This window comes from Pipistrellus kuhlii, unplaced genomic scaffold (assembly GCF_014108245.1).
Source record: "Pipistrellus kuhlii isolate mPipKuh1 unplaced genomic scaffold, mPipKuh1.p scaffold_m20_p_2, whole genome shotgun sequence".
Lineage (NCBI taxonomy): Eukaryota > Metazoa > Chordata > Mammalia > Chiroptera > Vespertilionidae > Pipistrellus > Pipistrellus kuhlii.
The window spans coordinates 121,820,697-121,846,426 of record NW_023425515.1 but is presented as its reverse complement, the minus strand read 5'-3'; the positions used below and the strand labels follow the sequence as shown (position 1 = coordinate 121,846,426).

At 43.2% G+C, this 25,730-nt stretch overlaps 1 long non-coding RNA gene across 1 annotated transcript; it reads right to left on the bottom strand.

Annotated features, from left to right (window-relative positions):
• Window positions 1–21,352: 21,352 nt before the first annotated feature.
• On the bottom strand, window positions 21,353–23,795 carry LOC118724396. Its single transcript, XR_004989570.2, has 2 exons — window positions 22,853–23,795; window positions 21,353–22,758 (listed from the first exon to the last, which is right to left on the bottom strand). It is a non-coding gene; the product is annotated as an uncharacterized LOC118724396 (long non-coding RNA).
• Between the last annotated feature and the right edge of the window lie 1,935 nt (window positions 23,796–25,730).

The window sequence follows — 25,730 nt, the reverse complement described above, 5'->3', positions numbered from 1 at the left end:
TTATTAATTTTAGAGAGAGAAAGAGGAAAGTGGGGGGGCGGGCGGGGGAGGAGAAGACATCGATATGGGGGAGAAACATTGATCTTTTGACTTCTACAGGTGCTCTGACCAGGGATCAAACCCACAACCTAGGTATCTGCCCGATAGGGAATCCACCCTGCAATCTTTTGCTGAATGGGATGATGCTCCAGCCACACTGGCCAGGGCCCAGCTGCCTTCTGGTTGGCTTCCCAGAAAGCCCTCATGCTTTTCATCATTACTATAAAGAATGTCAGTCATCACTGAGTGAGAAAATCACCCGTTTCTTAAGAAACATCACACAGAGTATTTGCTGTTCTAATGACTTCACCTGCACTGTGTGAAGCTCAGAATATGATTAACGTTGCATCAAAGTTCCCTTTGTCCCATTCTCTTGGATGAGGGCAGACGGCCGCAGCTGCCTTCCGAACCAGCAAGGATATTCATATGACAGTGAGCGATGGAAAGGACAAATTCATTTTGGAGCACAAGGACAAGTTTATATTCCTAAACCTGCAATTTGTTCCCATGGTGTGGCATATGTTTCATAGGCATTCTGGGCCCGTTCAAAATCAATGACTTGTGCCTAGTTCTGCATGTAATCACCTTTGGGTGCACTTTCTGTTCTGCCTGTCTGACTGCTTATTCACAAAACTCAATGTAATGAGGACTAGTTGCCAAGTGTTTAATATACATGATCTCTAAACAGTCAATCTGCCACAAATTTTACTGAGTTCCTACTAACTGTCTGGAAGGCTGCAAATGCTGGTGCAGGGATCCTTGCCCTCACAGAGTGTCCAGTCTGGCCACTTGAGTGTGGGATCCATGTTGCATGGGTCGCAAGTGTATACAATTGGAGGGCTCTTTTAAAAACAGAATATAAACGTACTATGCCACATATTTATTTAGAATAAATAAGGAAATGACACACAAAAAAAAAAAAACTGTAAAAGAGGCCCATTTCATTGAAAGACCAGAGGCTTAAGCTCCAAATGGTTCGTAGTAAATCCTGTGATGGGGAAGTAGGGGTAGCCTGGCAAGCATGGCTCAGGAGTTGAGCATTGATCTATGAACCAGGAGGTCAAGGTTTGATTCCGGTCAGGGCACATGCCCAGGGTTTCCAGCTCCATTTCCAGTAGGGGGCAGCTGATCAATGATTCTCTCTCATCCTTGATGTTTCTAACTCCCTCTCCCTCTCCCTCCCTCTCTGAAATCAATAAAAACATATTTTAAAAAGAAGAGTGGTGTTCTGTCAGGAAAGGTCTGATTTGTGGTCAGCAAGGCTGAGCATTCTGCTGTTCCATCCGGGGACATATGAACAACCAACCACCAGAGATAGTATCCAGGTGGAAACAGCTTTCCTCCACCGGCACAGCTCAGATTACGCTGGCAGGAGAAGAAAAGAGGCTTCCCAGGCATCCCTGCTTCCATCCAAGCCAGGGGACAGTTTGCCCCTCAAAACATTTATTATAAGCTAGGCTGTTTTCTTGTTCCTTGCAATTTAGATACTTCTGATTTTCACTGCAACTGGGTCTGGTTTAAAATTTCTACCTGGTGTTCTGTGACTCACCTGTAGATGAAAGATTGAACCAGGTTATCATTTCCTGACTTTTCTGGCGAGCATTATATATCCATAGGATGTGCACAAGCATCATGAAAAAAGAAGTGTGTGGGCACGTTAGCTAGGAAATGCTGGATGGAAAGTTAAAAGTGATTTCTTTACGATCAGTTTCTCAGGGACTTTATTTTGCTAATGTGCTGAGATGCCCTCCAAGAGAGAAATTCAGGGTGTCCCCCCAAAAATGTATACACACTTTTAAAGCTGAAAGCTCAATTTTGAAAATGAAATGTATTTTAATAGACAATGCCTTTATAATTATTCCAAGTGAGTGCATACATTTTTGGGACAATCTATAGTATGCAGCTTTTCCTAAACTGATTCTATTTATTTAACAGTTAGAATTCATGCACAGCTGGGGGCCCTTGGCCTGGCCGGCAATTGGGGCTGATCAGGCCATCTCACCCAGTCCTGAACAGGGCCAATTGGGGCCAGCCGGCTGGGGGAAGGGACTGTGGGAGGTTGGCTGGCCATGGGAGGTTGACTGTGGGAGCACACTGACCACCAGGGGACAGCTCCTGTATTAAGCGTTTGGCCCCTGGTAGTCAGTATGCGTCATAGCATACTGACTATCAGGTTGCTTAGGCTTTTATATACTAGTATATATATATTGTTTATTACCTGCCAGGCATTGTTCTAGATGCTGGAGACACAGCAGTGAATGAATGACCTGACTACAACTCCCTCACCCCTACCCCCACCCCATACCATACAATGCCAGTGTTTCCCGATTCCATCATGGGAAAGAACTGGCTGCATATTTTTCTAAGCCCTGCCCCTCCCATTTCATAATGTTCTGTGAACAATAACAACCTTGGACACAGTGTCTTCACTTACAGTTTCAGCCTTGCCCATTTTTGAGCCTCAATTTAGTAAGTACCTATTTCTATAAAATTAAGCACCTTACCACTTTAGTTTTGGGCCTTCACCCCTATTTCTGGTCTCATCTCCTACTGCTCCCTGTCACACTAAAGTATTTCATGTTTTCAAACAACCTCTGGCCTTGGCACAGGGTGTGAGCTCTGTAGAATGTCTTCCTTCCTGTTGTCCACTGGGAGAATCTATTTTCATTTGTATTGGATAGAATTCACATAACATAAAGTTAACCACTTAAAAGTGTGTGGTTAGATGACATTTAATATTCACAATGTTGTACAACCATTACCTCGATGTAGTTCCAAAACATTTCCATCATCTCTAAAAGAAACCCCACATATACATATATAAGCAGTTCCTCAGCCTTTTCCTTTCCCTTGAGCCTCTGGCAACCACTAACTACTTTCTGTCTCTGGTCTGGATATTTCGCATAAATGGAATCATACAATATGTGACACTTTGAGACTGGTTTCTCTCACTCAGCATAATTTTAAGAGTCATCCTTGTTGTACTTCATTCCTTTTTATGGCTGAATAATAGTTCATTGTTTGTATATACCACACTTCCTCAGGCATTCATTAATTTATAGGCATTTGGGTTGTTTCCACCTTTTGATTATTATAAATATCACTGCTATGTTCACCTGTATACAGGATTTGTGTGGACATATGTTTTCAGCTCTCTAGGAGTAGAATTCTGTTTAATCTTTTAAAGAGCTGCCAAACTATTCCCACTAACAGGGTATGAGGGTGCCAATTTCTCTATATTCATTTTTAAAGGACTCAGTTCAAGCTTCATTTCCATTGTAAAGCTCATTGTAACATCTCTTGGTTCCTTGCACTGATCATTCTGTATTTTAATCTCCGTCTCCCACACCAGAGATCACATTACATGTAAAACAATGACTTCCTCACCTTCATGTTCTCAGGACTAAGCATGGAATTTGGACTTCAATTAAAAGTTGTTGAAGGAATGAATAAATGAACTAGCCCCTCTAGCAGATGATGCTCCTCTAGCAGCTGTTTGAAATTAGTTTCGTGTTTGACCAGTGTCTTATATAAGGAGATACCTGGATGTCTTCTTGCTTGGGACCTGCAACCTCTCCCATATCCTTGCTTTTGTTACCCAGTATGGAAACACAGGTACTTTTCCCTATCTCCTAATTAATCCTCTAGTTTCCTCTTGAGACTGAAGTCTGCTTGAATTCCAATTCCTTTGTTTGATTCCTGAAATCTTTCCAAATTTATTCAGCTACTACCATCTGGACAGTGAGCTCTACCCTCATCCTTCCAGTCACTGTATTGGATCCTGCCCTAAACCATCAGGGCCACCAGGCAAGCAGACCTGTCACTTACCAAAAATTCCAGTCACAGCGGTCACACTGGCCCAAACTTATTCTCTCCACACCACGTATAGATATTGCACTGAACTGAACTCAAATGCCATCACTTTTTAGATTACTCTCTGCAGTGCCATTAGTGCAGGATTATCACAAGGAACAAACCTTAGAGCCCAATTAGTTGCCTTATCTTCCATATGATCTGTATTATCGTTTTTCCTTCTCCCTTCTTTTCTGTCTCCCCTTCTAATAATACATCCTCTTCCTCCTTCTTTTCCTTCCCTTCCACTTCTTCCACCTTCTCCTTCTCCACCCCCTTGTCCCCATCTCTTTTTTTCTCTTCTCCCTCTTCACCTTCTCATCTTCCATGGCCCTTTTTATACTTTATGATCTTTCTTTTTCTTTTTTACCAAAGTTGTGACAATTTTAAGATTGTGCCATTATCTACAATCTAACAAGGTGAGATTGTTCTTGACAATGGTGATAGTTATCATGTTTCCTCTTCACCTGTACCCCTTCTATTCCTCACAGCAGCCCTCCCTCCCTGAGGCTGAGGAAGGGAATGGAATTTGCCCAAGGCCACAAGGTTAAAACATGGATCTGGGATTTTAACTTTGTATGCTCCTCTGCCTTGAATGTTCTTGGCTACTAATACCATAACCCCTTTTAAATCCCACTTTAAACTCAATCTTTCTCAAAAAAGAAAAAATATCTGTCAGCAAGACTGGTTATACCTCACACATGACATTCTCACCTTCAGAGCCTCCTTACTTAAGACAGAACAGCCCTCTCTAAGCCTTTTGCCTGTCCTGTGTGTTGCCTCTTCTTAAGTCTTGCTAAGTTGAACTGCTTGTGAGCACTTTATTATATTCTTTTTTATTTTTATAGCAACACATAATGAATTAATTTTTAAAATATGTTTTATTTATACTACTAGCCTGTATTGTATTTTTTGGAGTACTATTTGATTACCTATAAAAAGTCATTATTTATATTTTTTTATTTACTAATACTATTCCTTGGAGCTAATCACAAAAGAAATGCATTTTTTAAAAAGTTACATAATGTTTATAATGGAATTAACAAGCTATTTAAAAATCAAACACCCCCAAATACCTAGGTGTCTAATAGTTAGGAGTGATGAAGTAAATTACATATGAATGATGGAATATTATGTAGCCATTAAAAAACAAATATGTTGGTTATGATATAACATTAAAACAAGTGAAAAAAGTAGGACATGTTTGCCTGGTCGGTGTGGCTCAGTGGTTGAGTATCAACCTATGAACCAGGAGGTCACGGTTCTATTCCTGGTCAGGGCACATGCCCAGGTTACGTGCTCAATCCCCAGTGTGAGGCATGGAAGAGGCAGCCGATCAATGATTCTCTCTCATCATTGATGTTCCTATCTCTCGGTCCTTCTCCCTTCCTCTCTGAAATCAATAAAAATATATTTTAAAAAAATAATGAGATCACCTGGTAAAAATTTAGACTCTCCCTAAAAATTTAGAGATTATGTAATTTCCTCCTTCATAAATTCTTTCTCAGATTAACTCCACCCATGTGTTACTCATATGCATTGTCCTCTGCATAGTGAAAGAGGCAGGGATTTTTAATAAGGAGAAGATAAATGCCTATAACTGACATATTATTGATAGAATGCAAATGCTGTTAATCAAAGCTGTTAAGTAAACCATTTAAACATTTCTCTTTTGAACAAACACCCCATCAGCAATGAAATGGATGTGACCCATCTTGCCCAAAGACACTCAGAGGGAAGACTCACCTACAGAAGTCATCTCTGAGACATTCCATCCTGCACGCCACAACCTGAAAAGATCTGGTCAGGCGGCAAGCCAACAGCTCTCTCGTGAAACGTTTTGTGCTTGAAAATGATTTTAGTTATCCTGGGATTCTGAGAGAGGATTAATAATTGAGACTTTTAACCTTCCAATAACACTTGGTTTCTCCAGAATACAGTAATCCCTGAAGATGGTAAGAGGAAGAACGTTTGCAATTAAATCTAAGTATTGGAAACACTGAATTTTAGAAAAGGCAATAAGGGTGATATTTAACTAAAATAAAGGTGTGTCCTTTCCTCATTGCGTGGATCATGGTGGTGTACAAGTACTGCTTCACCTGCAGAGGAAATATGATCTCAATGCCTTGGAAGCAGCTCTATGCTTTGGGTATACCCCTTGTGAAGCCCAGGTTGAAATGATCTCTTCATATTATTAGCCAGGCACTAATTTTCCTGAAGATAATTATTCCATTCCTTTTTTCTATGTGAGTGCTAAAGTCTGAAAGTCCTTAGTGACACACAGATTTAGTGATCTCTGACTGATTATCTGTTTTTAAGAGGCAGGTTGCTGTGCTCAGCAGAGAAAAAGAGTAATTCCTAACGCACAGAGCAGGTGGCCAAGAGCCAGGATCCAACATCCTGTATAGAAAAAGCACCAATAAATGCATTTAATGGCTATAAGAACAGGCTGCTTTTGTTAATGCAGGTCTTCTAAGTGTCAGATGTCAAACAGATTAAATGTGCCAGGATTTTAGCTGGATAAAATATCTATGTAAGAGAAGATGAGGAGAAAACTGGGGAAGGCTCAGGGAACCATTAGATAACCCTGCATCTGATCTCACGAAAAGAAGAGAGGAAAAGACGGTGGTTAGGAGTATTCTTGACTGCCATGCCATCAAAAAAAAAAGGCTCAGCAAGGCCATTGGGTAGTCTAGGAGCCAAAGTCATCTGGGAGAGTTGTTCCCTGTTCCAGAGCAGCCTGCCTTAGCATCCCTTAGTTACCACTGGGAGCAGTGCTTGGGGCACTACTTCAGCACACACACATCAATGGATTTCAGAGCAAAGCAGCTGAGGTTCTTGGTGAGTTACACATCCCCTGGTTGGAGTTCTGTAAAGCATCATCTCACAGCTATCTACAAATCAAAATGCCACTAATATTAATATTGAGAAAAGGGTGGTTTGTGGTAAGATTATAAAGTAAGTGTACACAGGCAGCCGATGAAACAAAACAAAACAATAATCAGAACCATGTTTTAGGAGAAAGTAAAGTGGTGAGCAGAGATATTGTAGGATCAATTTCTTATCCCAACTATGAGCAAAGTCCACTAACTTGACCCCCCCACACACACACCAAAACAAACAAACAAACAAACAAAAACTGATACTAGCCAGCTATTTTCCTATAGAAAAGTCAAGATTTATTAACTAATATTGACTATTCTTATAGTTGGACTTCAGCCTGAACAGGTAAAGAAGATTGGATTTTGGCAGATGTAGAGTTTCAGAATATTTACCCAAAGAAAATTCACCTGTTGAATATATTGCTCTGGCTAAAGTTTGAATAAATTTATGTCAGAATCTTGGATATATGCTTGCTTATTTTTTATAACACTAGATTAATAAAATATAGGCCAAATTATCACTCCAAGAAAGATCAGTAGAATCAAATGAAACATAGAGAAAGAGTCCCAACCACAAATGGAAAATTACTTCATGATAAAGGTAGCATTTCCAATTTGTAGGAAAAAGGTTATTTGAGAAATAGGATTGGAACAACTGGTAGCCATCTGGTAAAAAAAAATAAAGTTTGGATCCTTACCTCATATGTTATACTAGAATCAATTCAGGAAGGATCAAAGATTTAAATGTTAAAAAGAAAAGTACTGATGGAAGAATTTTTTTAATCTTCTCTAAGTAGTAAAGAACTTTCAAAATGTGAAACAAAACCCAGATGTCAGGAAAGAACAGAAAAAGAAATTTGACAAAAAATAAACAGTTTTCTTTAGGGGAAAAGACAAAAACAGAAGACATAAACTATAAAAATATTTGTGCAATTCATATTAAAATGGTCTGATTTCCCTCAAATATAGAGACCCTATAAGTTAGTAAAAAAGACCATTAACCCAATAGAAAAATGGGCAAAGGAGAAGAGATATCTCATGAAAAAACAACAACAACAACAACAACAACAAAAACAAGTGTAAATGGTTCTTAAATATATAAACATGTCCAACTTCACTCTTTTTTTTTAATATCCTTCAGGTTTGGACATTATTTTTTTTAATATATATTTTATTGATATTTTACAGAGAGGAGGAAGGGAAAGAGATGGAGAGCTAGAAATGTCGATGAGAGAGGAACATCAACCAGCTGCCTCTTGCACATCCGCTACCGGTACGTGCCCGCAACCAAGGTATTGTACATGCCCTTGACCGGAATCGAACCTGGGACCTTTCAGTCCGCAGACCGACGCTCTACCACTGAGCCAAACCGGTTTTGGCCAACTTCACTCTTAATAAGAAATCTTCAGGTTCTCCTGAGTAGCAGGCATCTAGATGGGATGAAATATGTAACAGATGATTTGGGGGAAATTCCTGTGAAGGAACCAGGGGAGGGAAGATGGAGGAAATGAACACCTTAGGACCATGATGCTGACCTAACCCCTGAGAAAGAGCAAAGGAAGGAAGGAGGGTTGGATGAGGGAGGCTCAGGCTACAGCACCGTTCTAAGAGTTTGGCCAGACTGATGGAGAGCTGAGCTGAAGTCACCTGAAGACAATCCCACATCTTGCAGGTTTGTGCCTTCCATAGTGTCCTGGCTGCAATTGGCCACTGGCTGGGAGCAGCCTGTGAGAAGCCTGGCCTCAGTGCGTTCACAGTGGCAGATACAGAGCACAATGGTGCATTTTCAAGGCCGTCACACGTGTTTTGTTAACAAAAGTAGAGGAAACAGACATCCTCCTACATTGCTGATGGGAGCGGAGCTTGTTGTAACCTCTATGGAAGGCAGTTGGTAGGCACCTCCCAAAATTTTAAATGTAGAAGCCATTTGAACCAGCAATTCCATTTCTACATATGTTTCCTACAGACATATGATGTTATTTGTAACAGCGAAAGATTGGTAACAACCTAAATGTCCATTCAATAAGGAACCAGTTGAATCATAAAATATTATGAAGCTATGAACAAAGAAGGAGGAAGCTCTTCGTGTACTATTAAAAACAATCTTTAAGACACGTTATTAAATGATAAAGGCAAGGTGGCGAACAGTACAAATGATATGCTAAATTGTAGGTTCAAACTTTAAAAGCTATACAAATTTGTTTATATATGCAGAGATTGTCCCTGACAGAGAACATAGAAACATTGCTGTCCTGAGGAGAGGAACTAAGCCATTGCAGACAGGAATGGGAGGGACACTTTTCATTGATTATCATTTTTTCCTTTTGAGTTTTGAATCATGCAAATTCAAAGAATATAATAAAATTAAAGGAATTCTTTCTGACTTGGTGCATGCTATTGTTACCCTAAATAAGTGAAAAGTGTGTCCCTAGGGAGCATTTATTAAGTGCCCATTACCTTGGGTCACCTTCCCAGCCACTGACACCCTCCTTTCACAAAGCATAAATATTTCAAAAACTTAAATAAAACATGTTTTATCCATCAACCTTGACAAAGATGCCTTCATAATGGACTGTAATATTCAAATTTACGTTTCTTTGAGATTTCACTCAGGAATGTACCGTATTTTTCGGACCGTAAGACGCTCCGGACCATAAGACGCACCAGTTTTTAGAGAAGGGAAAGGAAGAAAAAAAGATTCTGAAACAAATAGTGTCCTAAAATATTTTATGTGCATTAAAACCCAACATCACAGTCATAAACACATGTAATCAACCCTGTAAAGTAAACAGCAGCATTTAGAACCATTTTAGAGCCGGGCAAGCACACAGAGACCACACAGAGCCGGGCAAGTAAAAAAACTTTTTTTTTAAAGTATATGTGTAGGCTATATTTGGACCATAAGATGCAGGGACTTTTCCCCCCCACTTCTGGGGGGAAAAAAGTGCGTCTTATGGTCCGAAAAATACGGTAATAGTGGGAGAGGGTTGGCCATGGCCTTCCCTTTTCTTCTGTCACCTCTCGTTCTGTCCTGCATTGTGAGTGGCCTCCCCCACACACTCTTGGCGGGCCTGCATGTCCCAACCCCATTTACACCTCTGAAGACAGCCATCCTTTGGTCACGCCTCAGGGTGGCAGGAGTGGCCCAAAGAAAGATGGAACCAGGAAGGAGACCCGAGCAGATCATGGAAGTAGCGCTGAGGCCCTTTGGGAATTTCAGGGTAGGAAGTGCCTGGAGGGTGGGCGAGAACAGCGGTGGCGGAGTTTTAATGTATCAGGTTGGCTGGGCTGAATCCTATTCCCCAGAATTCCCTTTCCCATGATTTTTGGGGGAAGATTGTTTTTTGGTGGAGAAAGGGAGGAAGCAGCAGCCATTCGGTAAGTCACAGGTGTGGTGGCTAATCTGCTGGCTCACCTGTGGCCCATGAGGCAGCAGCACCTGCTCCGCCTCCCCCTGGATCCTCCTTTAGCATCTCTGACTCTGGGGCAGGTGTGTGCGTGCATGTTTAGCTCTGTGACAAGGAACACCCACACCCCTAAGCTTGGAGTTAACGAGAACTGACTCAGGTTTCTGTCCATCCCCATGGGACCTCAGCCCACACTGTGGTTTCAGCCTACTTGCCATCTCCCCACTTCATGTCCCTCTTCCCTTCCCCGTTGTCTGCCCTGTGCATCTGTGCATTTTAAGCTTTAACATCAGACATCATGACAGTGACTTAATCACTCTTAGAACTATATGAGGTCTAATCCCTGGGACAAATACTGCCTCCCCAAATATGTGTGTAATATATATATATATATATATATATATATATATATATATATATATACACACACACACACACACACATATTATATATATACACACATCATATATATATATATATATGATGTGTGCATGCGTGGGTGCGTGTGTGTGTATATATATGATGTGTGCATGTGTGGGTGCGTGTGTGTGTGTGTGAGTGTGTGTGTGTGTGTGTGTGTGTGATGATTCTGCTTCTCAGATTGAATCCTAATTCAAAGCTGTGAGCTCTTAGTGGACACACATCCCCTTGGCCTTGTGACGTTTTGCCCTATGGGAAGGCCATGGCTAGAGGAGGGCTAAAGCACAGCACCCAAGGCCAGGAGGGGCTCAGGGACCCAGGAGTAGAGGAGCACTGAACCCAGGGTGAGAGGACAGAAGGTGCCTGGAGAAAGGTCACCATATTAGATGGGGTGATAGAGAAGGCCTTTCCAAGGTGGCCTTAGAGCTGTGACAGGAATAATTCAAAGAATCTTCCAGACCAAGGCTGAGTCAAGAAAGTATGGTGTGTCCTGAAACAGCAGGAAAGTCAGTGTGGTGGGCTGAGGGTGCCCAGAAAGTGTGCCCAGAGGCGAGACCAGAGAGCAAGCAGCATCCAGGCAGAGATGGCCCCATGGGCTCAGGTGAGGAGTTTAGATTTATTCCAGATGTGACAGAATGCTAGGGTGGGGTTGAACACAGGAATGACACTAAAAGAATGTTAAAAACACTACTCTGGTGCTCTGTGGATATTAGACAGAGGAGAAAGTGTGGGTAGATCTCCCCGTGTGCCCCGCACCCACTCTGCCTGCTTCCCCTCCTGCTCTCTCAGGCGGCTCTCTCCTTCTGATATCAGCTGGTCAACCCTGGGGAGCTGGAGGTCCCGGAGGGAAGGAGTATTTATTGCTGTCCCCTTCCCTGTGGTGTCACCTTGGGTTGTTTGCATCCCTCACTAAAAGTCACCGCTCCTCCGTTGGCCTGCAGACGGAAGGGTCCCAGGTTCCCCATCAGGGCACTTACCCAGGTTGTCGGCTCAATCCCAGGTGGGGGACGTGCGTGAGACAGCCAATCAATGATTCTCTCAATCATAACTGATGTTTCTATCTCTTTCTCCCTCTCCCTTCCTCTGTGAAATCAATAAAAATATATATATTTTTTTAAGAAGTCACTGCTTCTGTCATAGTGGCCTTCTCTTCACAATTGCCTCCATGCAAAGACAGTAACCCTTCCTTCCCCTCATGCTTCCCTATGTCTAGATCTCTGCTGGGTTTAACCTAATTTACTGAACTATAAAAGGTCCCCAAACTCTCCTCAAGTTATCCTAATCATGCAGGGATGGGGAACCTTTTTTCTGCCAAGGGCCATTTGGATATTTATGATTCACTTAGTATAAATTTATGTTGCTATGAAAAAAGCTCCCAGATTTATTGAATTTTGAGTCCTGCCTGGGTTGCCTTGGCAGGAGCACGCCACATGATTTCACAGGCCCCCCTCCTAATGTAAGAGGACCCTCTGTTTCGTCTTGGGGATATCCTGCTATGCAGAACTAGAGTACAACCCACTCTATTCTGTTCAGAATCCTCACCATCTCTCAAGGACGAAGGCTTTATGTCTAGTTTCTTCTCTCCTTAGAATAAGTTCTGCCCTATGAGGTGCTCCAGCTCCACCTTCAAATCAGAGTGCCCCACTACAGCCCTGGCAGGCTTTCAGAAACTAGTCTAAATGTGCCCGCACCCAGCAGTGGCCAGAAAAAAGGCCGTGACTTAAGGTGAAATCCCACTGCTGGTAAAGTCCTGCCGACAATGTGAAGTCGTCATGAGGAAGCATCGTCCACTAGCGGCATCCTCAGAGACAACTAAACCATGTGGGAACCCACGTGATTATACCCAGTTCCGTGAGATCCTCTTTTACCCAGTTAGGCACAAATAAACAACCTTGCTCCTGATTGGTGGGGTTTATGCAATTTGGGTTTGTTTTTCTATGTAATGTAAAGAGCCTGTATATCTTTTAACTCATATTTTAATAAAATCAACCAACACCAAACATATTAACATTACAGTCATTTATATGGATAACAATTTTTATTATAAATTATCAAAGATATACTAAAAAAAAGTCTGATATTTTTCAATTACAGTTTACTTTCAATATTATTTTGTACTAGTCTCATGTGTGCAACATAGTTGTTAGACAATCATCCTGTCTAATAATATGCAAATTAATCATCACTCTGTGACAAAAACAGCACCCCCATAGCCACAAGGTGGCGGCACCCTGTCCTCTCAGCCCTGTTGCTGCAGTGTCTGGGCCTGTCAGCCCCGCTGGGGTTCGGGGGAAGGGGCACGCAAGCAGTGAGGCTGGATCTGCCCCCAGACACCGCAGGCAGAGCCCAGTCAGCAGGGCTTGGAGGCTTCCTTAGCGTAGCAGTGGCTGGGAAGTCCCCAGACATGGCAGACAGAGCCCAGACAGCAGGCTTGGGGGCTTCCTTAGCAAGGTGGTGGCGGGAACACCCCCAGGACCCTCAGACAGAGCCAGGACAACAGGGCATGGGGACTTCCTTAGTGTGTTGGTGTCAACGAAGCCCCCCAGGCCTGGCAGACAGAGCACACTGCAGGGCATCTGGGTTTCCTTCGCATGGCACATGGCTGAGGCAGGCAGAGAGCAGAGAGAAAGGAAGTGACCTGTTTGTAGTATCTGAGTCTTTCTTTTAAAATTTGTATTTATTTTTATTGTTAGCATACTTTGTTAGAAAATATTTTAAACATTATAAATCGCCCGGGCCAGGAGATTCAGTTGGTTGGAATATCATTCCTTACACAAAAAGGGTAGTGGGTTCATGTATGGGAGGCAACAGATCAATGTTTCTTTCTATCTCTGGCTCTTCCTCTCTCTCTAAAAAATCAATAAAAACATATCTTCGGGTGAGGCTTTTTAAAAAACACAGCATAACTCAATCAAAAGAATATTATAACAAACCCCAATGTAATAATTACCTATATTAATAGTTGACTGTTAGCCCTTGTAGCATCATGTTATATATATTTGATAAACTCTTTAAAATAAATTCCAGACATCATATTTACCTTTAACTACTTCAGTATGAATCTTTTTAAAAATGACATTTAATTACATAAACAAAGTACTATTACATCACAAAAGTAACAGTAATTTCTTAAGTATCATCTAACACTCAATCCATATTTAAATTTTTCTGATTGGCCCCAAGTATCTGCTTATAGTCAGTTTGTTTAAATCAGGATCCAATGCTGCATTTGGTTCAGTTTTGTATTAAAAGCTCTTACAGGAAATTTATTGTCACCCCTCTCTCCAAATATAGGAAGATATCTGACCTTTTACAATAATGATTTCATAGACTATGGAGGCAATAAGTATGTATGTAGCTCGAGCCTATTTAAGGTCAATGGGTGCTTGAGCTTAGTCCCGCGATCCTGGAGAAAGCATTCACAGAGCCAGCGAGGTTCTCAACAGCCTCACAAGTGTTGCCTTACAATCTATTTTTGGAAACACATCTGTCTGCTGCCACTACAGTGCATTACTCCCTCCACAAAAATGTGGGATTTTCTTGTTCAAAAGGGAACAGTCCTTTTTAGAGCCATATTTCTTCCACTTGTCTGGCAAAGTCTTTAGCAAATGCTTCCTGGACATACAGCTTTACCTGCAGGGCTCCCTGAAACCATTCCTCAGCAAGCCCCTCCTGTGGGAACCTGAGCTCCGGGCTCCCAGGAACTCACTCTCCCCGGAGAAAGATTTTGCAGGTCATTGTTTTCCTTCCATCTTACTCAACTCTGGGAGACAAGGACGACCCGATCCTCCATCCTCAGGTGGAGATCTGCAGCAGTATTTAAGGAGACCCTAGGGCCTAGGGCCTAGGAGGTGAGGAAACAATTCCAAGGCGCTATCCTGAATCCTCTAGTGAAGCAAAGGACCTTTTCACTTCCACAAGAGGGAAATGTTAATTTATAACAGCTACCTTTACCTGACTCCCAGCCTATTAGCCTGGAATTTTTACATGGAATTTTTACTACTCTAGATGTCTGTCTTGATATTAACCTGACTACAAGAAAACTCTCTTGTTTTGTGACAAATATATCAGGGCTTATTCAGACAAGAACATTCCAATGATGCTGGGGTGAGGGGTGTGGCCAGGGACAGGGTAGGCCTGTGTGTTTGGTGCAGTGAGGCTGACTCAGGAACAACCGCCTGGCCTCCTTCCCAGGTTCTGCAAGAGGATTGAACCCTAATGACTCAAGGAACCCGTTTTGTGTACTGAACTAGCCTCTCTTGCGCATCTAGAGCAGGCCAGTTATGTACCAATCTTGGGAGAAATGAGAAAAGAATCATTGAAATCATTTTCTGAAGCATCACATTAGAAGGGGCGGGCAGAGCGCCAGGCAGAGGCCCAGAAGCAACGTGAGTGGAGGGCAGGTGAGATGCTCAGGCTCTCCAGGCCTGCAGCCTCACTCGTTGAGATTTTATAATGAAAACCCTGTGACCTGGTCAGGAGTGAACACCCTGACAGCTGTTAGGGAGGGCGTGGAGCTGGTTTGGACACTGCCCTTCAAAGCCAGCTCATGCCAGTAATGACATCCCAGCACACTGGGGACTCCCATGAAATAGGCAGATCTAGTTTATTTTCACTCCTACCTCACTTTTGAACAAACCGGTATTTTTTAGCTGATTCACCCATTTTGCCTCCGGACTTAACTATAAAACCCATGTCCCTGGCTTTGTTACCGACCAGCCGTGTGGCCTCATTCACTCCACCTAATATCTCAGGCTCCAATTGCTCTGTGAAAGGCCAAGTGATTGGATTAATTGATCTCTAACTTAACTTCAAGCCTGAAAACCCCAGGACTAAGTGATGAATGAAGACCTGCCATTTCTGGGAATGCTCATAAGAATGTTACATGCTCTGATAGGAAAACATTTAGAAATATCACAAAAATCAATGCATTTACTTCCATGCTGACTGTTTTGAAAATAACAGAGACCCAACTATTCAATTCATTCTTTTAATGACAATCCTGCTGAGAAGACGGTGTTAGGACCTGTGCCATGAGCAGGCGAGACTCAATGAGCAAGGCAAGTTTCCTAACCTCTTCAACAATAGTAATAATAATCATCAATACCAACTACATTTTACTGAGTTCCTTCAATGTGCCCATCACTGTACAGACTTAGTCTTCAGGGAGCTCACTGTTCAGGAAAGGGACAATCAAACCAGCAGGCTGTGATGCCCTGTGATTATGACAGCTATCATCTACTGAATGTTTACTATGTGAAGGCATAATGCCAGTCATTTTACACGAAGCCCTTCATTTAATTTTGATAATCATCTTATGAAGTAGTACTATTACTAGTGACATTTCGTAGGTGAGAAATCTGAGGCATAGAGAAGGTATATCATTTGCCCGAGGTCACATAGCTAATAGGTATGTAAGGTTAAGAATTGTGGCCCAGGAGGAGTAGGGTAGGAGGGAGAAAAGGATGGACAAGGGCTGGTGATTCTATAAGTCCTCCTACACTCTCTGATATTGGAATTGTAGCCGGATGTCATAGCACATGCAGGCCACATGGATAAGAATCCCCACAGAAGGAAGGGGGTCGGGGCAGTGGGGTACCCCAAGTGGCCTGGGTAAAGATGAGCACTGCACCAAAGGCAGACTTTCCAGCCCCAGATGTTTCCTTGAGCCCATCATCCTCTCTTATCTCACTGAGTTAATGCACTGGGACATTTTGTTTATGACCCATAGGTGACAAGGTAGTTTAAGAGGATCTCCATCTACCATTCCGGTGTTTTCCAGACCATTTCTTTATGTGTCATGGACTATGCTTCCTCCACACTCCCATAGAGCCCCTCCCCTACCCCCTTTCTTCAGCAAACAACATACTAGTAGAAGGCATAGAACAGCCCCTGCACACCTGTCCTAGAAGCCCCTCCTTCCTACTTAGGCTGCTTCCTATGGATGGTTAGATATGGTTCACATTTAGAAGGGCAATGGCAGGCAGGATCATAGAGACAGGGAATCAGACCCAATAATTTTGTGCTTAAAGGTGATGTGGAGATATATTTTTCTAACAAATGAAAGAAAGTACTCTTTCTGGTGGAATTGCAGCAGCAGAATAGGTGGGAATGGGGAGGTTAAATACCAACCCCACCACACACAGGACCCCCAAACCCCAAGTTCCACCTACAACCTCCTTCCCTCCTCGGTACCCTTGACTCCCTAACTCCTCACTTCATGATTCCAGTCCTCCTCTTCCTCCTCCACTCTTCTGGCTGCACACTCATCCCTTCTGCCTTTTATTTAGCCTGTTAACAGTTTTGGCTCCCCACAACCACCTTCAAAACACACACACAGCCGAATCCGGTTTGGCTCAGTGGATAGAGCGTCAGCCTGAGGACTGAAAGGTCCTGGGTTCAATTCCAGTCAAAGGCATGTACCTGGGTTGTGGGCACATCCCCAGTAGGAGGTGTGTAAGAGGCAGCTGATCGATGATTCCCTCTCATCGATGTTTCTAATTCTCTATCCCTCTCCTTTCCTCTATGTAAAAAATCAATAAAATATATTAAAACACACACACACACACACACACACACACACACACACACACACATTCTGACTTTAACTGGATCTGAAGACAAGATATTTCTCACTATTCTGTGTGGTTAGCTGTTGTTGGGAAGTGGAACAAGAAGGCCATATGCAAAGGTGTTGAATGTGGCCATTTTTCTTATCATGTACCAAGTTCATTGAGAGAGAGAGAGAGAGAGAGAGAGAGAGAGAGAGAGAGAGAGAGAGAGAGAGAGAAGAAGAAGAAGAAGAAGAAGAAGAAGAAGAAGAAGAAGAAGAAGAAGAAGAAGAAGAAGGAGGAGGAGGAGGAGGAGGAGGAGGAGGAGGAGGAGGAGGAGAAGAAGAGAAGGAGGAGGAGGAGGAAGAAATTGAACACCCAGAGAGAAGAAATGAAAGACCACAGGGCTAAAAGGAACAAGGCAGTAATTCTGCCCCTCATGAGACTTATGGTATTGGCCTCCCCAAAGAGATGTGCTCTTTCTGCATACTTCACTTTGTTTTAGCCACTTTGAGTCTGTCTCTGCTTCTTGCAACTCAATCATTCCAGATTAAGATATTTTCTTTCCCTGGTTGGCAAGCTACCCTGAAGTCATTAGGATTCTGATCAAAAATCCTCTCTAGCGTGAAGCCTCCATTGTGGCTTCCCCCCAGATTGGCTCACACACATGAGAATGTGGCCCAGTTCATGTAGCTGCTCCCTCCTTGCCTAGGAACCCCTTGAGGGAAGAGACACCTCTCTCTAAATCCCCAGCAGTTTCCACAGTGCCTCATGTGCCAGCTGCTCAACAAACATTTAATAAATGAATGGATTCATTGATAGATGGACAGGGGGCCGCTTTTCCACTTTCTATCATTGAACTTTGTACAATTAAAACGAAAGTGCTCTGGTTTCCCTTACACTTACCCACACAACTCCCAGCCTGCAGTCTTCACAGACAGGTATGATCCTCAGGAAAGGCCTGCTCTCTTTTGGGTTTCTTCTCACCACTTTTTTGGGGGGTGGTTTTGACTAATTCCAAATCATTCCATGAGCTTTTATTCAAGGACTAAGACTGTACAACAACCAAGTTATTCCTAAATGCCAGTCCAGGCATGGGCTATTCCAGAATCAGCTCAGCTCAGACCTGCTGAATCTGTCTGAGAGAAGACAGAGGAATCCCTGCTTCAGCAGGCTGAAAAGAATGGTCAGCCAGGTTTGGGGCCACCTGGCTGGGTCTCAGTGCTTCTGAAGGTAGGTTGCAGGTCTGTGCATTGAGGGAGATGTTGGGCCCTATTCTGATCAGCGACTGGTCCTGCTCAAAAGAGAGCAGAGCAAGAGGGCTCTACTGACCTGCAGTGTGGACAAAGACTTCCATCCAAGATTGCCTCCTCACCCTTCTCTTCCTCATTATTGTCCTTGCTCATCCTCCACTTCAAGTGCTCCTCAAATCTAGCGTGGACAATCCATTCCCAGATCATTTTCGGTGTCTGATCTCTCCTGTGACCAACCCTTCCAATGCACATTGTGGAAGCTTCCTGAGCACAGTATTTCATCATTTTTCTGCCTCCGTGCTCCTGTTCCCATTGATCCCCTCACATAGATTGCTCTTCCACACACACTCATATCAAAATTCTATCCCTTTTCAATAACAACAATAACAACCACCAATTGTTGACCGTTTCCAAGCCATGCATTCTACATCCATTGTCTAATGCAATCCTCACAACAACCCTGTGGAATAGATATTATTGTACCCACTCTGCATACAAGGAACCTGAGGCTTAAATGTCCAAGATAAACCCAGCAACTAAATAACAGAGGCAGAACACAAACCATGGCCAGGCTGACACCAAAGTCTGCTTTTCCCATTATGCCACTTTGAGCCTAATATTCTCAGCAAACATCCCCCTGCATCCTAGAATCTAGGACCTAGATCACTGCCATGAAAAAAATTATTTCCTCTTCTATCTCCCACAGTATTTTGTGACTCTTTTGTGGATGTTACCTATTGCATTAAACTATATAGAGCATAATATAAACAGAATTGTTATTTATATTGCTTATCTTTTGTGCTAGAAAAATATGTCAGGGCAAATCCATGATCCCCCTAAGAAAAACAATCACATGCATGTTCCAAGTTGTATGTGCATTCACATCCCAAGGTCACCTCAGCCCAGGTATGTGACCTTGAATAAGTAACCAGAATTTTCTCTTCACTTTTTACTGATTAGTATAATGAAGGATAATAATAAAGTATGTATCATAGAGTTATTTTGAGGGTTAAACACTAGAACCGGGCTTGGTAAATAGTCAATGTTTAATAAATGTTTGCTACAGTTAACTGTTGAGACATATAAATATTATTGTGGTAAAAGGAATAGTCTGAAGCCCTTCTGTAAAGGAAAAAAATCTCACTCTGTTTCTGTCTAATCAGGACTCCAAATGTGGGTAGGGGTTTACCCCTCACTAAGTAGTTCTCCAATTTTGGGGGGACACTAAGTGGGTATCTTACAATTTAACTCAATTCTGACACTTTCCACCTGGATGTTCTACAATTGTCGTCAGCTTCAGATCCCACAGGTGAAGGATTCAGTCCCCTGCCCCACTTCAGACATCCAGGTTGTCACCTCATGTTCCCATGACCCCCTCCTCTGTTTGATTATTTGCTGGAGCAGCTCACAGAACTCAGGAAAACAGTACACTTGCTGGATTTCTAGTTGACTTACAAAAGAATATGCAGAGGGCAAGGCATGTGGCAGGGGTGTGGTGCTCCCATGCCCTCTCCAGGCACACGCCTTTCCCAGCACCTCCACATGTTCACTAACCTGGGAGCTCCGTAAGTCCAATTCTTTAAGAAAAAAAATAATGGAGGTTTTACTGTGTAGGTATGATTGATGAAATCATTAGCTATTAGTAATTGAATCAACCTCCAGCCCCTTTCCCCTCCCTTGAGGTAACTGTGGAGGGTGGTGGGCTGAAAGTCCCAATCCTCTAATCACATGGTTGGTTTCCTTGGCAACTAGCTCTCATTCTCTGGTTATCTAGGAGCTTTCTTACAATTCACCTCATTTCACCATTAATACTCTTGAGTTATTTCAGGAATGAAGTAAAAAAAAAAAAATAATGTTACAAAAGATGCTCTTAAGCTCTAATCACTTAATTACCAGGTATACGAGTAAGAGTTGTAGGAGTTATGGGCCAGGAACCATGGGTAGACATGAAAAAATATATGTATGTATATATATTTGACAACATTGCATGCTCCTTGGGGGAGAATTACTCTTTCCTGCCCCATTGAGCTAGGTTTGACCATGTGACTTCCTTTGTCCAATGAAAATGGAAAAGCAGTATGTGCCATTTCTGAGCCAAAGCTTGAAGAGCCATTGTGTGGTCTGTCACCTTCTTCTTTCTTTCCATCACAAATCTGTTTAATCAGCCTGGAAGACTCGGAGTGAAAATGATAGGAGCAGGACTGTGATGGACAACCAGGTGTGATAGACAAGTCATGTAACCGAGGCATAAAGCCTTGTTTTTATAAGCCTCTGAAATTCAGTGGTTTGTCACCACACTAACTTAGCCTAGGCTGACAGATACAGTTGTTAAAGTAGATTTATAGAAAGCTTCTAATTTAAGTATTTGCCTGCTATGTCATTATTCATTGATTCTTGGTACACTCAAGCCATTAAGCAGTTTTGACAACAGCCTGGCAGCCCCCTTCCCACTGAAATAGCTTTGGAACTTCATCTCACAGAAACTGGCTGATTCCAGAGGCCCTGGGATGTTTGTTATCAGGTGTCTGCCAGTTTTTCAGAACCCATGGCATTCTAAAGTAGAGAAACAGAACCCAGTTTCCAAAGTAGAGCCCTATTAATCAGCTCATCCTAATAAAAAGCATATTTGTAAAGTGCATAGACTGGGGTATGCATAATGACTAGTGTAGCTGGTTAAGCTGGTCTTTGGAGACTGTAGAGATGGTTGAAAACGTCTGGGCCAGGCTGTGTTGTCAGGGAGCCCCGTTCCGTAGCTCAGTTTAGGGTTCTTCTCAGGCGAGGCCAGCTCTCAGGTGAGCTTGGCTTCTACACGGCAGGCCCATGACCTCAACAAGCTGCCTTGCTGTACCCTGAGCTTCTCTCTCCTCTGACTCTGGAGAGGAACACTGTCTGTCCAGCTCCCAGAACCTTCCTAGCTGTGTCTCAAGAAAAGCATTTGTATCCTTTCATTAGCCTTTTTTCAATGCTTACTTCACTAAATGAGGAAAAAATACAGGTATGAGTAAATTTAGAAAGTTCCAGATTCCATCCACTTAAAATCCATGGTGTACAGTCCATGACTCCTTCTTGGATAAACTTGGATTTCCCCTTGCTAGATGTCAGAGGTTGGTGCTCCCACAACCTACAGATATATACATAATTGATTAATGCCCCAACCACTGAGCCACGTCAGCCAGGCTCCTTACAGCCCTTTGAACCCAGGATCAGGAATGCAGCTCAGCCTTGCCAGACCTAGAACAGAACCTGGGAGGTTTTCAGAAACCCAAACAGTTCCTCTTTCCTAAGTGCCAAGCACAACTGCTTCATGATTTCTCTGCTTCAGAGCAGTGTTCTGGCCCTCCCTATGACTATGAAAAATACAGCCACTCCACAGCCCTCAGGTTGAGTTCTTGGAGATGCCAGCCCCCACCCACAATGCCATGATGAGAATTTCACAGGTATTAAATGTTTTTATTCTCAGGACAACCCTATAAAGTAGGTACCTTTACTTTAACCAGTCACCATTATCCTATTTTGCAAATATGGAAATTGAGGCCAAGAAGAGTTAATATAGATTTTCTAGCTCATAAAGGGAAGGCTCAGGATTCAAACCAGATAGTCTGACTCCAAGGGCCATACTCTTGGGTCACAACCCTCTGAATCCAGATTTCCAGAGGGGAGAACCTGGAAGACTCAGTAGGTGGCAGGAATAGCCTTGGTGTCCTATGAATTATACCAGGCAGCTGAGGTTATTAGTACAAATATGGCAGCTGAAGATGAGGAGCCATAGTCTGAGGTGTGTGTGTGTGTGGGGGGGGAAGCACGTGCGGAAGAGGAGGGAGGACACAGGTTTCAGAAAAAGTGGAACATTGCATAAAAGGCATTACTCATAAAGGCGTACTACATCCTGTGCAGTAAGAGTTCACATTCCACATTTACTTGTGGACTGATTGAAGATTTGGCAAGTTCAACTACTTGTTCCAGGCTATGAATAAGTGAGACAAGATTCAACACTGCCTATTGAATTCTTAAGCCTTACTGTACACAATACACTTTCAGAGGAGGATGAATAGGACAGTTGAGAGAATGCATTATGTGACAGACTGCATGTTCCAAAAAGGACTAACACAAGTATTTCCCACCCCACATAATCTTCCTAAAATATTAACTTAGACATTTCTCCCAGTGAGATAAGGAGAACATAGTCATCCCCTTGGGCTTGGGAAGGTTTGGGTGGCTATGGCAGAAGTGACGCTCCAGGCCTATAAAAGATGATGTGGCTTGCTCTGTACTCTTGAAATGCTCCCTCTTGGAACCTAGCCACCATGCGGTGAGGAAGCCCAAGTCAGAAAGACCACATAGAGAAACCTCGAACCTAGAGCAGTGGTTGGCAAACTCATTAGTCAACAGAGCAGCAAACTGCCGCGAGCCACATGTGGTTCGAGAGCCGCAGTTTGCTGACCACTGACCTAGAGGAAGAGAAATGCCTGCCCCAGCTACCATCTAGCTGCAACCTCATGATGGAACCAGAGCTGGAACTGCCCCTGTGAGCCCTTCTCAAATGGTTTTAAGCCACTGAGTTTTGGGCGGATGTGCTATACAAAAACAGTAACCAGACAAGCATATCTGAGGAACAGCGCTCTTCAGGAGTACATGAGAGCACCTTCAGGTGTCTGAGGCTATGATGTCTAAGTGGAGTGCGACGTGACGTTCGAAGCTCTAGAAGACAGCACCGAGATCTGCAGTTGGGGATACGCCAGGGAGGCAAACGTGATTCTTCACGGAGTTCTTCTCTAACTGTAGAGCTTTAAAACAGTCATGCAACAGTGAGCCCTGTGCCACCTGACATATTCAAGTAGAGGATGGCCATCTTAGATAAGGTTCCAGAGGGCCCAGAAGACCCCAAAGGCACTTTCCAGCTCTAGAAGATATAATTCTAAATGAGTTAAGGCAAAAACTGTTTTTGAAGCATTTAGTAAACCCTTCTTAGAACAGGTAAGGCCTAATCTGGGCTTTTCAAGTTGGAGAGGGTTGGGAAATGTGAAAAGCAGAAGGAGGGACCACTCAGCAAAGAGCCAACAGAAACTGTTTATTTAGCCAGCAACACCAAATCAACCATGCCCCTCTCCCCTGAAGACCTACTCTTTCCTCACCCATTCATAGTGTATTATGGGAAATCATAGTGTATCATGAGAAACCCTTTCTCAGTCTGCAACCCTTTTGGCTCACTCAGTGTTCAATCTCATTGGTTGTTAAGTCATTCCTCTCTTATCTCCAGTTAAGTCCTACATCTCTTCATTGTGTCCCATTTGCACTGTCAATGGCTTTGTTCATGCCATCATCATCTCTCAACTAGATAACTGCAACATTCCTGGGCATAGGCTTTTATGAAATCACTAGAGGTCCAGTGCATGAAATTTGTGCGGGGGCGGGGCAGGGGGTCTCCCTCAGCCCAGCCTGCATCCTCTCCAATATGGGAATACTGGCTCCTAACCGCTCACCCATTTGCTGTCCTGATCCCCCTAACTGCTCTCCCCTGCTGGCCTGATTGCTCCTAACTGCCTCTGCCTTGACACCATGGCTTTGTCTGGAAGAACGTCCGGAAGGTTGTCCGAAAGATATCTGGTTGAATTATCATATTACCCTTTTATCAGTATAGATATACCTGTGGGATGGGCCTAAACTGGCAGTCAGACATCCCTCTCGCAATCCAGGACCACTGGCTCCTAACCACTCACCTACCTGCCTGCCTGGTTGCCCCTAATTGCCCTCCCCTGCTGGCCTGGTTGCCCCCAACTGCTCTCCCCTGCCAGCCTGGTTGCCACTAACTACCTCTGCCTTGGCCCCTGCCAATGTGGCTTTGTCCAGTAGGATGTCTGGAAAATGTTCAGTCTAATTAGCATGTTACCCTTTTTATCAGTATAGATTCCTCAGAATGCGCCAAACCTTGTCTCTAAAACCAAAGCCTTCATTTAGTTTCCAGTGCCTTCAGAACAGAGTTGAAATTTCTTAGGCACACAAGGCTTTCATGATATGGCAGAGAATGATCGAGGAGGTGAACAAAGATGGGTCAGGGACAGGCAAAGACATCAATTTCTGCCTTAGTTTTTTTTTCTTTTTTTTTTCTTTAATATATTTTTATTGATTTTAGAGAGGAAGGGAGAAATAGAAACATTAATGATGAGAAAGAATCAGATCAGTTGCCTTCTGCAGGCCCCCTACTGGGGACTGAGCCTGCAACCCAGACCTGTGCCCTTGACCAGAATCGAACCAGGAACCCTTCAGTCCACAGGCTTTTGGTGAACTTGAGCTCTGTCCACTGGGCCAAATTGGCTAGGGTCCTACCTTAGTTGCTTAAGGCTGCTATAACAAATTACCACAAACTGTTTGGCTTAATATAACAGACATTTATTTTTTCACAGTTTTGGAGGCTAGAAGTCCAAGATCAAGGTGCTAGAAGGGCTCTGCTCCCCCTGAAGGCTGTAGGGAAGAATTCTCCACTGCCTCTTCCTGGAAAATACTGGCAGCTGTATCACTCTAATTTCTGTCTCCATCTTCACGTGGTCTTCCCTGGGTGCGTGGGTTCCAATCTCTCTCTCCTTTCTCTTATAAAGATACCAGTCATTGGATTTAAGGCCCATCTCACTTTAACTGGGTTATACCTGCAAAGACCCTATTTCCAAATAAGGTCCCATTCACAGGTGCTGGTGTTTAAGACTTGAAGGTATCTCTTGGAGACACAATTCAACCCTCTACATTTTACACTGGTGGAAACTACAGACCAATGGCTTACTACAGGGAAGGAATCCTGCTCGTGAAAAAGTTTGGGATGAAATGCAGTATTTCAGGAGACGAAGAGCTAATATGAATAGGATACCTCAGATGACCAGGAAGGCTTCCTGAACAATGGAGTAGCATGTATAATTAAACGATAAATTTTTACTCGTGAAAAATCAATCTGGAAGCGAGATATAGACAAGAGTAGAAGAGATAAAATTAGAAATTCAGCTAGTATGTCACATTAGCCCACATGTGAGGACACAGGCACAGGATTAGGGTGTTAGCCCCAGGAAGCTGTTAATTCTGCCTCTTTTGTTCAGCAATATATCCCAAGAACCTAGAACAGTGTTGGTCACATCAGAGGTGCTGGGTACACATTTGTTGACTAGCTGACTGGGTGGAGGAAGTAGATGCCACAGACCCGTTCAGAGGTGGACTGAATTAGCTGGTCCTGGCACATGACAGGGGTCCAGAAGTAGCATCCGTTGAGCTTCATTTCAAGTCAAGCCCGTAATGGGCACCTGCTCCAGACAGAACCGAACCTCTCTCATACCACCTGCAGCCTGG